Below are 14,229 nucleotides of genomic sequence, written 5' to 3' on the forward strand. Positions count from 1 at the left end.
GGACGTTCACAATATCTTGCAGCCGAACACCTCCGCTCCCGCTTTTGATGGTGTATATTCGGGCATAGGAACCTTTTCTTACCCACTTTTTACAAACCAAGGTCGGACTTTCACACCTTCTCTTAGCTGAACAACTCCGCTCCCTCTTTTGATTGTGTACAGTCGGGTAATTTAACCTTTTCTTACCCGCTTTTTACCATCTATGGTCGGACATTCACACCGTCTTACAGCGGAACACCTCCGCTCCCTCTTTTGATGATGTATGGTTAGGCATTCGCACCTTTTCTTACCCATTTTTCAGTAATTATGGGTAGACATTCACACCTTCTTGCAGCTGAACACCTCCTCTCCCGCTTATGATCTTGTGCAGTTTGATATTCGAAAATTTTCTTTCATGTTTTCTAGCAATTATTGATGGACATTCAGACCGTCTTGCAGCTGAACACCTCCGCTCCCACTTTTGATGGTGTATAGTCGGGGTTTCGAGTCTTTTCTTCCCCGGTTTTTACAAATTATGGTTGGACATTCAGACCTTCTTGCAGCCGAAAACCTCCACTCCCTCTTTTGATCATACATTGTCGGGCATTCGCACCTTTTCTTACCCGCTTTTTACAAACCATGGTCAGACTTTCACACCTTTTAGTAGCCGAACAACTCCGCTCCCGCTATTGATTTTGTACAGTCGGGTATTTTAACCTTTTCTTACCCGCTTTTTACCAACTATGGTTGGACATTCACACCTTCTTACAGCAGAACACCTCCGCTCCCTGTTTTGATTATGTATGGTTTGACATTCGCACCTTCTCTCACCCGCCTTTTACTATGGTCGGCCATTCACAGCTTCCTCTCCACCATACTTGTATGGTGGGATATTCACACCCACCTGCATCCGAAGACCTCCGCCCCCACTTTTGTTGATATTTAGTCGGTCATTCGCACCTTACCCGCTTTTGGCAAACTATGGCCTTCTTGCAGCCAAACACCTCTGATCTCGCTTTTGATGATGTAAGGTTGGGCATTCAGACCTTGCTTCACCTGCTTTTCACCAAATATAGTCGGACATTCACACCTTCTTGCAGCCGAACACTTCCGCTCCACCTTTTAGTGTTCTATCACACCTTTTTTTCACCGCATTTTATACATTATGGTCGGAAATTTTCAACCACTCTCATCCGAAGACCTCTCCTCCCGCTTTCTTTAATATATTTGAACTTTAGTCGGACATTCAAACCTTCTTGCAGCTGAACCACCTCCGCTCCCTGTTTTGATCATATATGGTCTGGCAATACTACCTTTTCTTACCCGTTTGTGAGTAATTATGGCTGGACATTCACACCTACTTGCAGCCGAACACAACCTCTCTCGCTTTTGATGATGTATGGACCGGCATTTTTACCTTTTCTAACACATTTTTCAGCAATTATGGTCGGAGATTCACACCTACTCACAGCCGAACAACTCCGCTCCCGCATTTGATGATGTATAGTCGGGCATTCTCACCCTTTCTCATCAGCTTTTTGCAAATTATGATCTGACATTCACACCTACTTGCAGTCGAAAAGCTCTGCTCCCGCTTTTGATTATGTTTGGTTGGATATTCGAACCTTTTCTTAACTGCTTTTTACATATTTTGGTTGGACGTTCACACCTTCTTGTAGCCGAACACTTCCACTCCTGCTTTTGATGATGTATGGTTGGGCATTCACACCTTTTTTTTTGCCCATTTTTCAGGAATTATGGGTGGACATTCACACTTTGCAGCTGAACACCTCCTATCCCACTTATGATCATGTGTGGTTTGATTTTCGAAAAGTTTCTTTCATGTTTTCTAGCAATTATTGATGGACATATAGACCTTCTTGCAGCTGAACACCTCCGCTCCCGCTTTTGATCATACATTGTCAGGCATTCGCACCTTGTCTTACCCACTTTTTACAAACTTTAGTCGAACAGTCACACCTACTTGCAGCCGAACACAACGTCTCTCGCTTTTGATGATGTATGGACCGGCATTCTTACCTTTTCTAACACATTTTTCAGCAATTATGGTCGGAGATTCACACCTACTCACAGCCGAACAACTCCGCTCCCGCATTTGATGGTGTATAGTCGGGCATTTTCACCCTTTCTCATCAGCTTTTTGCAAATTATGATCTGACATTCACACCTACTTGCAGTCGAACAGCTCTGCTCCCGCTTTTGATTATGTTTGGTTAGATATTCGAACCTTTTCTTAACTGCTTTTTACAAACTTTGGTTGGACGTTCACACCTTCTTGTAGCCGAACACATGCACTCCTGCTTTTGATGATGTATGGTTGGGCATTCGCACCTTTTTTTTACCCATTTTTCAGGTATTATGGGTGGACATTCACACCTTCTTGCAGCTGAACACCTCCTCTCCCACTTATGATCATGTGTGGTTTGATTTTCGAAACTTTTCTTTCATGTTTTCTAGCAATTATTGATGGACATTTAGACCTTCTTGCAGCTGAACACCACCTCTCCCGATTTTGATGATGTATGGACCGGCATTTTTACCTTTTCTAACACATTTTTCAGCAATTATGGTTGGAGATTCACACCTACTCACAGCAGAATAACTCCGCTACCGCATTTGATGGTGTATAGTCGGGCATTCTCACCCTTTCTCATCAGCTTTTTGCAAATTATGATCTGACATTCACACCTACTTCCAGTCGAACAGCTCTGCTCCCGCTTTTGATTATGTTTGGTTAGATATTCGAACCTTTTCTTAACTGCTTTTTACAAACTTTGGTCGGACGTTCACAATATCTTGCAGCCGAACACCTCCGCTCCCGCTTTTGATGGTGTATATTCGGGCATACGAACCTTTTCTTACCCACTTTTTACAAACCAAGGTCGGACTTTCACACCTTCTCTTAGCTGAACAACTCCGCTCCCTCTTTTGATTGTGTACAGTCGGGTAATTTAACCTTTTCTTACCCGCTTTTTACCATCTATGGTCGGACATTCACACCGTCTTACAGCGGAACACCTCCGCTCCCTCTTATGATCTTGTGCAGTTTGATATTCGAAAATTTTCTTTCATGTTTTCTAGCAATTATTGATGGACATTCAGACCGTCTTGCAGCTGAACACCTCCGCTCCCACTTTTGATGGTGTATAGTCGGGCTTTCGAGTCTTTTCTTCCCCGGTTTTTACAAATTATGGTTGGACATTCAGACCTTCTTGCAGCCGAAAACCTCCACTCCCTCTTTTGATCATACATTGTCGGGCATTCGCACCTTTTCTTACCCGCTTTTTACAAACCATGGTCGGACTTTCACACCTTTTAGTAGCCGAACAACTCCGCTCCCGCTATTGATTTTGTACAGTCGGGTATTTTAACCTTTTCTTACCCGCTTTTTACCAACTATGGTTGGACATTCACACCTTCTTACAGCAGAACACCTCCGCTCCCTGTTTTGATTATGTATGGTTTGACATTCGCACCTTCTCTCACCCGCCTTTTACTATGGTCGGCCATTCACAGCTTCCTCTCCACCATACTTGTATGGTGGGATATTCACACCCACCTGCATCCGAAGACCTCCGCCCCCACTTTTGTTGATATTTAGTCGGTCATTCGCACCTTACCCGCTTTTGGCAAACTATGGCCTTCTTGCAGCCAAACACCTCTGATCTCGCTTTTGATGATGTAAGGTTGGGCATTCAGACCTTGCTTCACCTGCTTTTCACCAAATATAGTCGGACATTCACACCAACTTGCATCCGAAGACCTCCGCCCCAAATTTTGTTGATATTTAGTCGGACATTCGCACCTTACCCGCTTTTGGCAAACTCTGGCCTTCTTGCAGCCAAACACCTCTGATCTCGCTTTTGATGATGAAAGGTTGGGCATTCAGACCTTGCTTCACCTGCTTTTCACCAAATATAGTCGGACAGTCACACCTTCTTGCAGCCGAACACTTCCGCTCCACCTTTTAGTGTTCTATCACACCTTTTTTTCACCGCATTTTATACATTATGGTTGGAAATTTTCAACCACTCTCATCCGAAGACCTCTCCTCCCGCTTTTGTTAATATATTTGAACTTTAGTCGGACATTCAAACCTTCTTGCAGCTGAACCACCTCCGCTCCCTGTTTTGATCATATATGGTCTGGCAATACTACCTTTTCTTACCCGTTTGTGAGTAATTATGGCTGGACATTCACACCTACTTGCAGCCGAACACAACCTCTCTTGCTTTTGATGATGTATGGACCGGCATTTTTACCTTTTCTAACACATTTTTCAGCAATTATGGTCGGAGATTCACACCTACTCACAGCCGAACAACTCCGCTACCGCATTTGATGGTGTATAGTCGGGCATTCTCACCCTTTCTCATCAGCTTTTTGCAAATTATGATCTGACATTCACACCTACTTGCAGTCGAACAGCTCTGCTCCCGCTTTTGATTATGTATGGTTGGATATTCGAACCTTTTCTTAACTGCTTTTTACAAACTTTGGTTGGACGTTCACACCTTCTTGTAGCCGAACACATGCACTCCTGCTTTTGATGATGTATGGTTGGGCATTCGCACCTTTTTTTTACCCATTTTTCAGGTATTATGGGTGGACATTCACACCTTCTTGCAGCTGAACACCTCCCCTCCCACTTATGATCATGTGTGGTTTGATTTTCGAAAATTTTCTTTCATGTTTTCTAGCAATTATTGATGGACATTTAGACCTTCTTGCAGCTGAACACCACCTCTCCCGATTTTGATGATGTATGGACCGGCATTTTTACCTTTTCTAACGCATTTTTCAGCAATTATGGTTGGAGATTCACACCTACTCACAGCCGAACAACTCCGCTACCGCATTTGATGGTGTATAGTCGGGCATTCTCACCCTTTCTCATCAGCTTTTTGCAAATTATGATCTGACATTCACACCTACTTCCAGTCGAACAGCTCTGCTCCCGCTTTTGATTATGTTTGGTTAGATATTCGAACCTTTTCTTAACTGCTTTTTACAAACTTTGGTCGGACGTTCACAATATCTTGCAGCCGAACACCTCCGCTCCCGCTTTTGATGGTGTATATTCGGGCATACGAACCTTTTCTTACCCGCTTTTTACAAACCAAGGTCGGACTTTCACACCTTCTCTTAGCTGAACAACTCCGCTCCCTCTTTTGATTGTGTACAGTCGGGTAATTTAACCTTTTCTTACCCGCTTTTTACCATCTATGGTCGGACATTCACACCGTCTTACAGCGGAACACCTCCGCTCCCTCTTTTGATGATGTATGGTTAGGCATTCGCACCTTTTCTTACCCATTTTTCAGTAATTATGGGTAGACATTCACACCTTCTTGCAGCTGAACACCTCCTCTCCCGCTTATGATCATGTGCAGTTTGATATTCGAAAATTTTCTTTCATGTTTTCTAGCAATTATTGATGGACATTCAGACCGTCTTGCAGCTGAACACCTCCGCTCCCACTTTTGATGGTGTAGAGTCAGGCTTTCGAGCCTTTTCTTCCCCGGTTTTTACAAATTATGGTTGGACATTCAGACCTTCTTGCAGCCGAAAACCTCCACTCCCTCTTTTGATCATACATTGTCGGGCATTTTAACCTTTTCTTACCCGCTTTTTACAAACCATGGTCGGACTTTCACACCTTTTAGTAGCCGAACAACTCCGCTCCCGCTATTGATTGTGTACAGTCGGGTATTTTAACCTTTTCTTACCCGCTTTTTACCAACTATGGTTGGACATTCACACCTTCTTACAGCAGAACACCTCCGCTCCCTGTTTTGATTATGTATGGTTTGACATTCGCACCTTCTCTCACCCGCCTTTTACTATGGTCGGCCATTCACAGCTTCCTCTCCACCATACTTGTATGGTGGGATATTCACACCCACCTGCATCCGAAGACCTCCGCCCCCACTTTTGTTGATATTTAGTCGGTCATTCGCACCTTACCCGCTTTTGGCAAACTATGGCCTTCTTGCAGCCAAACACCTCTTATCTCGCTTTTGATGATGTAAGGTTGGGCATTCAGACCTTGCTTCACCTGCTTTTCACCAAATATAGTCGGACATTCACACCAACTTGCATCCGAAGACCTCTGCCCCAAATTTTGTTGATATTTAGTCGGACATTCGCACCTGTTCGGTGTTCGGCTGCAAGATATTGTGAACGTCCGACCAAAGTTTGTAAAAAGCAGTTAAGAAAAGGTTCGAATATCTAACCAAACATAATCAAAAGCGGGAGCAGAGCTGTTCGACTGGAAGTAGGTGTGAATGTCAGATCATAATTTGCAAAAAGCTGATGAGAAAGGGTGAGAATGCCCGACTATACACCATCAAATGCGGTAGCGGAGTTGTTCGGCTGTGAGTAGGTGTGAATCTCCAACCATAATTGCTGAAAAATGTGTTAGAAAAGGTAAAAATGCCGGTCCATACATCATCAAAATCGGGAGAGGTGGTGTTCAGCTGCAAGAAGGTCTAAATGTCCATCAATAATTGCTAGAAAACATGAAAGAAAATTTTCGAAAATCAAACCACACATGATCATAAGTGGGAGGGGAGGTGTTCAGCTGCAAGAAGGTGTGAATGTCCACCCATAATACCTGAAAAATGGGTAAAAAAAAGGTGCGAATGCCCAACCATACATCATCAAAAGCAGGAGTGCATGTGTTCGGCTACAAGAAGGTGTGAACGTCCAACCAAAGTTTGTAAAAAGCAGTTAAGAAAAGGTTCGAATATCCAACCATACATAATCAAAAGCGGGAGCAGAGCTGTTCGACTGCAAGTAGGTGTGAATGTCAGATCATAATTTGCAAAAAGCTGATGAGAAAGGGTGAGAATGCCCGACTATACACCATCAAATGCGGTAGCGGAGTTGTTCGGCTGTGAGTAGGTGTGAATCTCCGACCATAATTGCTGAAAAATGTGTTAGAAAAGGTAAAAATGCCGGTCCATACATAATCAAAATCGGGAGAGGTGGTGTTCAGCTGCAAGAAGGTCTAAATGTCCATCAATAATTGCTAGAAAACATGAAAGAAAATTTTCGAAAATCAAACCACACATGATCATAAGTGGGAGAGGAGGTGTTCAGCTGCAAGAAGGTGTGAATGTCCACCCATAATACCTGAAAAATGGGTAAAAAAAAGGTGCGAATGCCCAACCATACATCATCAAAAGCAGGAGTGCATGTGTTCGGCTACAAGGTGTGAACGTCCAACCAAAGTTTGTAAAAAGCAGTTAAGAAAAGGTTCGAATATCCAACCATACATAATCAAAAGCGGGAGCAGAGGTGTTCGACTGCAAGTAGGTGTGAATGTCAGATCATAATTTGCAAAAAGCTGATGAGAAAGGGTGAGAATGCCCGACTATACACCATCAAATGCGGGAGAGGTTGTGTTCGGCTGCAAGTAGGTGTGAATGTCCAGCCATAATTACTCACAAACGGGTAAGAAAAGGTAGTATTGCCAGACCATATATGATCAAAACAGGGAGCGGAGTTGGTTCAGCTGCAAGAAGGTTTGAATGTCCGACTAAAGTTCAAATATATTAACAAAAGCGGGAGGAGAGGTCTTCGGATGAGAGTGGTTGAAAATTTCCAACCATAATGTATAAAATGCGGTGAAAAAAAGGTGTGATAGAACACTAAAAGGTGGAGCGGAAGTGTTCGGCTGCAAGAAGGTGTGACTGTCCGACTATATTTGGTGAAAAGCAGGTGGAGCAAGGTCTGAATGCCCAACCTTTCATCATCAAAAGCGAGATCAGAGGTGTTTGGCTGCAAGAAGGCCATAGTTTGCCAAGGTGCCATAAGGTGCGAATGTCCGACTAAATATCAACAAAATTTGGGGCGGAGGTCTTCGGATGCAAGTTGGTGTGAATGTCCGACTATATTTGGTGAAAAGCAGGTGAAGCAAGGTCTGAATGCCCAACCTTAAATCATCAAAAGCGAGATCAGAGGTGTTTGGCTGCAAGAAGGCCATAGTTTGCCAAAAGCGGGTAAGGTGCGAATGACCGACTAAATATCAACAAAAGTGGGGGCGGACGTCTTCGGATGCAGGTGGGTGTGAATATCCCACCATACAAGTATGGTGGAGAGGAAGCTGTGAATGGCCGACCATAGTAAAAGGCGGGTGAGAGAAGGTGCGAATGTCAAACCATACATAATCAAAACAGGGAGCGGAGGTGTTCTGCTGTAAGAAGGTGTGAATGTCCAGCCATAGTTGGTAAAAAGCGGGTAAGAAAAGGTTAAAATACCCGACTGTACAAAATCAATAGCGGGAGCGGAGTTGTTCGGCTACTAAAAGGTGTGAAAGTCCGACCATGGTTTGTAAAAAGCGGGTAAGAAAAGGTGCGAATGCCCGACAATGTATGATCAAAAGAGGGAGTGGAGGTTTTCGGCTGCAAGAAGGTCTGAATGTCCAACCATAATTTGTAAAAACCGGGGAAGAAAAGGCTCGAAAGCCCGACTATGTATGATCAAAAGTGGGAGCGGAGGTGTTCAGCTGCAAGACGGTCTGAATGTCCATCAATAATTGCTAGAAAACATGAAAGAAAATTTTCGAATATCAAACTGCACATGATCATAAGCGGGAGAGGAGGTGTTCAGCTGCAAGAAGGTGTGAATGTCTACCCATAATTACTGAAAAATGGGTAAGAAAAGGTGCGAATGCCTAACCATACATCATCAAAAGAGGGAGCGGAGGTGTTCCGCTGTAAGACGGTGTGAATGTCCGACCATAGATGGTAAAAAGCGGGTAAGAAAAGGTTAAATTACCCGACTGTACACAATCAAAAGAGGGAGCGGAGTTGTTCAGCTAAGAGAAGGTGTGAAAGTCCGACCTTGGTTTGTAAAAAGTGGGTAAGAAAAGGTTCGTATGCCCGAATATACACCATCAAAAGCGGGAGCGGAGGTGTTCGGCTGCAAGATATTGTGAACGTCCGACCAAAGTTTGTAAAAAGCAGTTAAGAAAAGGTTCGAATATTTAACCAAACATAATCAAAAGCGGGAGCAGAGCTGTTCGACTGGAAGTAGGTGTGAATGTCAGATCATAATTTGCAAAAAGCTGATGAGAAAGGGTGAGAATGCCCGACTATACACCATCAAATGCGGTAGCGGAGTTATTCTGCTGTGAGTAGGTGTGAATCTCCAACCATAATTGCTGAAAAATGTGTTAGAAAAGGTAAAAATGCCGGTCCATACATCATCAAAATCGGGAGAGGTGGTGTTCAGCTGCTAGAAGGTCTAAATGTCCATCAATAATTGCTAGAAAACATGAAAGAAAAGTTTCGAAAATCAAACCACACATGATCATAAGTGGGAGAGGAGGTGTTCAGCTGCAAGAAGGTGTGAATGTCCACCCATAATACCTGAAAAATGGGTAAAAAAAAGGTGCGAATGCCCAACCATACATCATCAAAAGCAGGAGTGCATGTGTTCGGCTACAAGAAGGTGTGAACGTCCAACCAAAGTTTGTAAAAAGCAGTTAAGAAAAGGTTCGAATATCTAACCAAACATAATCAAAAGCGGGAGCAGAGCTGTTCGACTGCAAGTAGGTGTGAATGTCAGATCATAATTTGCAAAAAGCTGATGAGAAAGGGTGAAAATGCCCGACTATACACCATCAAATGCGGGAGCGGAGTTGTTCGGCTGTGAGTAGGTGTGAATCTCCGACCATAATTGCTGAAAAATGTGTTAGAAAAGGTAAGAATGCCGGTCCATACATCATCAAAAGCGAGAGAGGTTGTGTTCGGCTGCAAGTAGGTGTGAATGTCCAGCCATAATTACTCACAAACGGGTAAGAAAAGGTAGTATTGCCAGACCATATATGATCAAAACAGGGAGCGGAGGTGGTTCAGCTGCAAGAAGGTTTGAATGTCCGACTAAAGTTCAAATATATTAACAAAAGCGGGAGGAGAGGTCTTCGGATGAGAGTGGTTGAAAATTTCCAACCATAATGTATAAAATGCGGTGAAAAAAAGGTGTGATAGAACACTAAAAGGTGGAGCGGAAGTGTTCGGCTGCAAGAAGGTGTGACTGTCCGACTATATTTGGTGAAAAGCAGGTGAAGCAAGGTCTGAATGCCCAACCTTTCATCATCAAAAGCGAGATCAGAGGTGTTTGGCTGCAAGAAGGCCATAGTTTGCCAAAAGCGGGTAAGGTGCGAATGTCCGACTAAATATCAACAAAATTTGGGGCGGAGGTCTTCGGATGCAAGTTGGTGTGAATGTCCGACTATATTTGGTGAAAAGCAGGTGAAGCAAGGTCTGAATGCCCAACCTTACATCATCAAAAGCGAGATCAGAGGTGTTTGGCTGCAAGAAGGCCATAGTTTGCCAAAAGCGGGTAAGGTGCGAATGACCGACTAAATATCAACAAAAGTGGGGGCGGAGGTCTTCGGATGCAGGTGGGTGTGAATATCCCACCATACAAGTATGGTGGAGAGGAAGCTGTGAATGGCCGACCATAGTAAAAGGCGGGTGAGAGAAGGTGCGAATGTCAAACCATACATAATCAAAACAGGGAGCGGAGGTGTTCTGCTGTAAGAAGGTGTGAATGTCCAACCATAGTTGGTAAAAAGCGGGTAAGAAAAGGTTAAAATACCCGACTGTACAAAATCAATAGCGGGAGCTGAGTTGTTCGGCTACTAAAAGGTGTGAAAGTCCGACCATGGTTTGTAAAAAGCGGGTAAGAAAAGGTGCGAATGCCCGACAATGTATGATCAAAAGAGGGAGTGGAGGTTTTCGGCTGCAAGAAGGTCTGAATGTCCAACCATAATTTGTAAAAACCGGGGAAGAAAAGGCTCGAAAGCCCGACTATACACCATCAAAAGTGGGAGCGGAGGTGTTCAGCTTCAAGACGGTCTGAATGTCCATCAATAATTGCTAGAAAACATGAAAGAAAATTTTCGAATATCAAACTACACATGATCATAAGCGGGAGAGGAGGTGTTCAGCTGCAAGAAGGTGTGAATGTCTACCCATAATTACTGAAAAATGGGTAAGAAAAGGTGCGAATGCCTAACCATACATCATCAAAAGCAGGAGTGCATGTGTTCGGCTACAAGAAGGTTTGAACGTCCAACCAAAGTTTGTAAAAAGCAGTTAAGAAAAGGTTCGAATATCTAACCAAACATAATCAAAAGCGGGAGCAGAGCTGTTCGACTGCAAGTAGGTGTGAATGTCAGATCATAATTTGCAAAAAGCTGATGAGAAAGGGTGAAAATGCCCGACTATACACCATCAAATGCGGGAGCGGAGTTGTTCGGCTGTGAGTAGGTGTGAATCTCCGACCATAATTGCTGAAAAATGTGTTAGAAAAGGTAAGAATGCCGGTCCATACATCATCAAAAGCGAGAGACGTTGTGTTCGGCTGCAAGTAGGTGTGACTGTTCGACTAAAGTTTGTAAAAAGTGGGTAAGACAAGGTGCGAATGCCTGACAATGTATGATCAAAAGCGGGAGCGGAGGTGTTCAGCTGCAAGAAGGTGTGAATGTCCACCCATAATTCCTGAAAAATGGGCAAAAAAAAGGTGTGAATGCCCAACCATACATCATCAAAAGCAGGAGTGGAAGTGTTCGGCTACAAGAAGGTGTCAACGTCCAACCAAAATATGTAAAAAGCAGTTAAGAAAAGGTTCGAATATCCAACCAAACATAATCAAAAGCGGGAGCAGAGCTTTTCGACTGCAAGTAGGTGTGAATGTCAGATCATAATTTGCAAAAAGCTGATGAGAAAGGGTGAGAATGCCCGACTATACATCATCAAATGCGGGAGCGGAGTTGTTCGGCTGTGAGTAGGTGTGAATCTCCGACCATAATTGCTGAAAAATGTGTTAGAAAAGTTAAGAATGCCGGTCCATACATCATCAAAAGCGAGAGAGGTTGTGTTCGGCTGCAAGTAGGTGTGAATGTCCAGCCATAATTACTCACAAACGGGTAAGAAAAGGTAGTATTGCCAGACCATATATGATCAAAACAGGGAGCGGAGTTGGTTCAGCTGCAAGAAGGTTTGAATGTCCGACTAAAGTTCAAATATATTAACAAAAGCGGGAGGAGAGGTCTTCGGATGAGAGTGGTTGAAAATTTCCAACCATAATGTATAAAATGCGGTGAAAAAAAGGTGTGATAGAACACTAAAAGGTGGAGCGGAAGTGTTCGGCTGCAAGAAGGTGTGAATGTCCGACTATATTTGGTGAAAAGCAGGTGAAGCAAGGTCTGAATGCCCAACCTTACATCATCAAAAGCGAGATCAGAGGTGTTTAGCTGCAAGAAGGCCATAGTTTGCCAAAAGCGGGTAAGGTGCGAATGTCCGACTAAATATCAACAAAATTTGGGGCGGAGGTCTTCGGATGCAAGTTGGTGTGAATGTCCGACTATATTTGGTGAAAAGCAGGTGAAGCAAGGTCTGAATGCCCAACCTTACATCATCAAAAGCGAGATCAGAGGTGTTTGGCTGCAAGAAGGCCATAGTTTGCCAAAAGCGGGTAAGGTGCGAATGTCCGACTAAATATCAACAAAAGTGGGGGCGGAGGTCTTCGGATGCAAGTGGGTGTGAATATCCCACCATACAAGTATGGTGGAGAGGAAGCTGTGAATGGCCGACCATAGTAAAAGGCGGGTGAGAGAAGGTGCGAATGTCAAACCATACATAATAAAAACAGAGAGCAGAGGTGTTCTGCTGTAAGAAGGTGTGAATGTCCAACCATAGTTGGTAAAAAGCGGGTAAGAAAAGGTTAAAATACCCGACTGTACACAATCAATAGCGGGAGCGGAGTTGTTCGGCTACTAAAAGGTGTGAAAGTCCGACCATGGTTTGTAAAAAGCGGGTAAGAAAAGGTGCGAATGCCCGACAATGTATGATCAAAAGAGGGAGTGGAGGTTTTCGGCTGCAAGAAGGTCTGAATGTCCAACCATAATTTGTAAAAACCGGGGAAGAAAAGGCTCGAAAGCCCGACTATACACCATCAAAAGTGGGAGCGGAGGTGTTCAGCTGCAAGAAGGTCTAAATGTCCATCAATAATTGCTAGAAAACATGAAAGAAAATTTTCGAATATCAAACTGCACATGATCATAAGCGGGAGAGGAGGTGTTCAGCTGCAAGAAGGTGTGAATGTCTACCCATAATTACTGAAAAATGGGTAAGAAAAGGTGCGAATGCCTAACCATACATCATCAAAAGAGGGAGCGGAGGTGTTCCGCTGTAAGACGATGTGAATGTCCGACCATAGATGGTAAAAAGCGGGTAAGAAAAGGTTAAATTACCCGACTGTACACAATCAAAAGAGGGAGCGGAGTTGTTCAGCTAAGAGAAGGTGTGAAAGTCTGACCTTGGTTTGTAAAAAGCGGGTAAGAAAAGGTTCGTATGCCCGAATATACACCATCAAAAGCGGAAGCGGAGGTGTTCGGCTGCAAGATATTGTGAACGTCCGACCAAAGTTTGTAAAAAGCAGTTAAGAAAAGGTTCGAATATCTAACCAAACATAATCAAAAGCGGGAGCAGAGCTGTTCGACTGGAAGTAGGTGTGAATGTCAGATCATAATTTGCAAAAAGCTGATGAGAAAGGGTGAGAATGCCCAACTATACACCATCAAATGCAGTAGCGGAGTTGTTCTGCTGTGAGTAGGTGTGAATCTCCAACCATAATTGCTGAAAAATGTGTTAGAAAAGGTAAAAATGCCGGTCCATACATAATCAAAATCGGGAGAGGTGGTGTTCAGCTGCAAGAAGGTCGAAATGTCCATCAATAATTGCTAGAAAACATGAAAGAAAATTTTCGAAAATCAAACCACACATGATCATAAGTGGGAGAGGAGGTGTTCAGCTGCAAGAAGGTGTGAATGTCCACCCATAATACCTGAAAAATGGGTAAAAAAAAGGTGCGAATGCCCAACCATACATCATCAAAAGCAGGAGTGCATGTGTTCGGCTACAAGAAGGTGTGAACGTCCAACCAAAGTTTGTAAAAAGCAGTTAAGAAAAGGTTCGAATATCCAACCATACATAATCAAAAGCGGGAGCAGAGCTGTTCGACTGCAAGTAGGTGTGAATGTCAGATCATAATTTGCAAAAAGCTGATGAGAAAGGGTGAGAATGCCCGACTATACACCATCAAATGCGGGAGCGGAGTTGTTCGGCTGTGAGTAGGTGTGAATCTCCGACCATAATTGCTGAAAAATGTGTTAGAAAAGGTAAGAATGCCGGTCCATACATCATCAAAAGC

Source organism: Leuresthes tenuis, unplaced genomic scaffold, assembly GCF_036924035.1.
Source record: "Leuresthes tenuis unplaced genomic scaffold, fLeuTen1.0.hap1 SCAF_94, whole genome shotgun sequence".
Taxonomy (NCBI): Eukaryota; Metazoa; Chordata; class Actinopteri; order Atheriniformes; family Atherinopsidae; genus Leuresthes; species Leuresthes tenuis.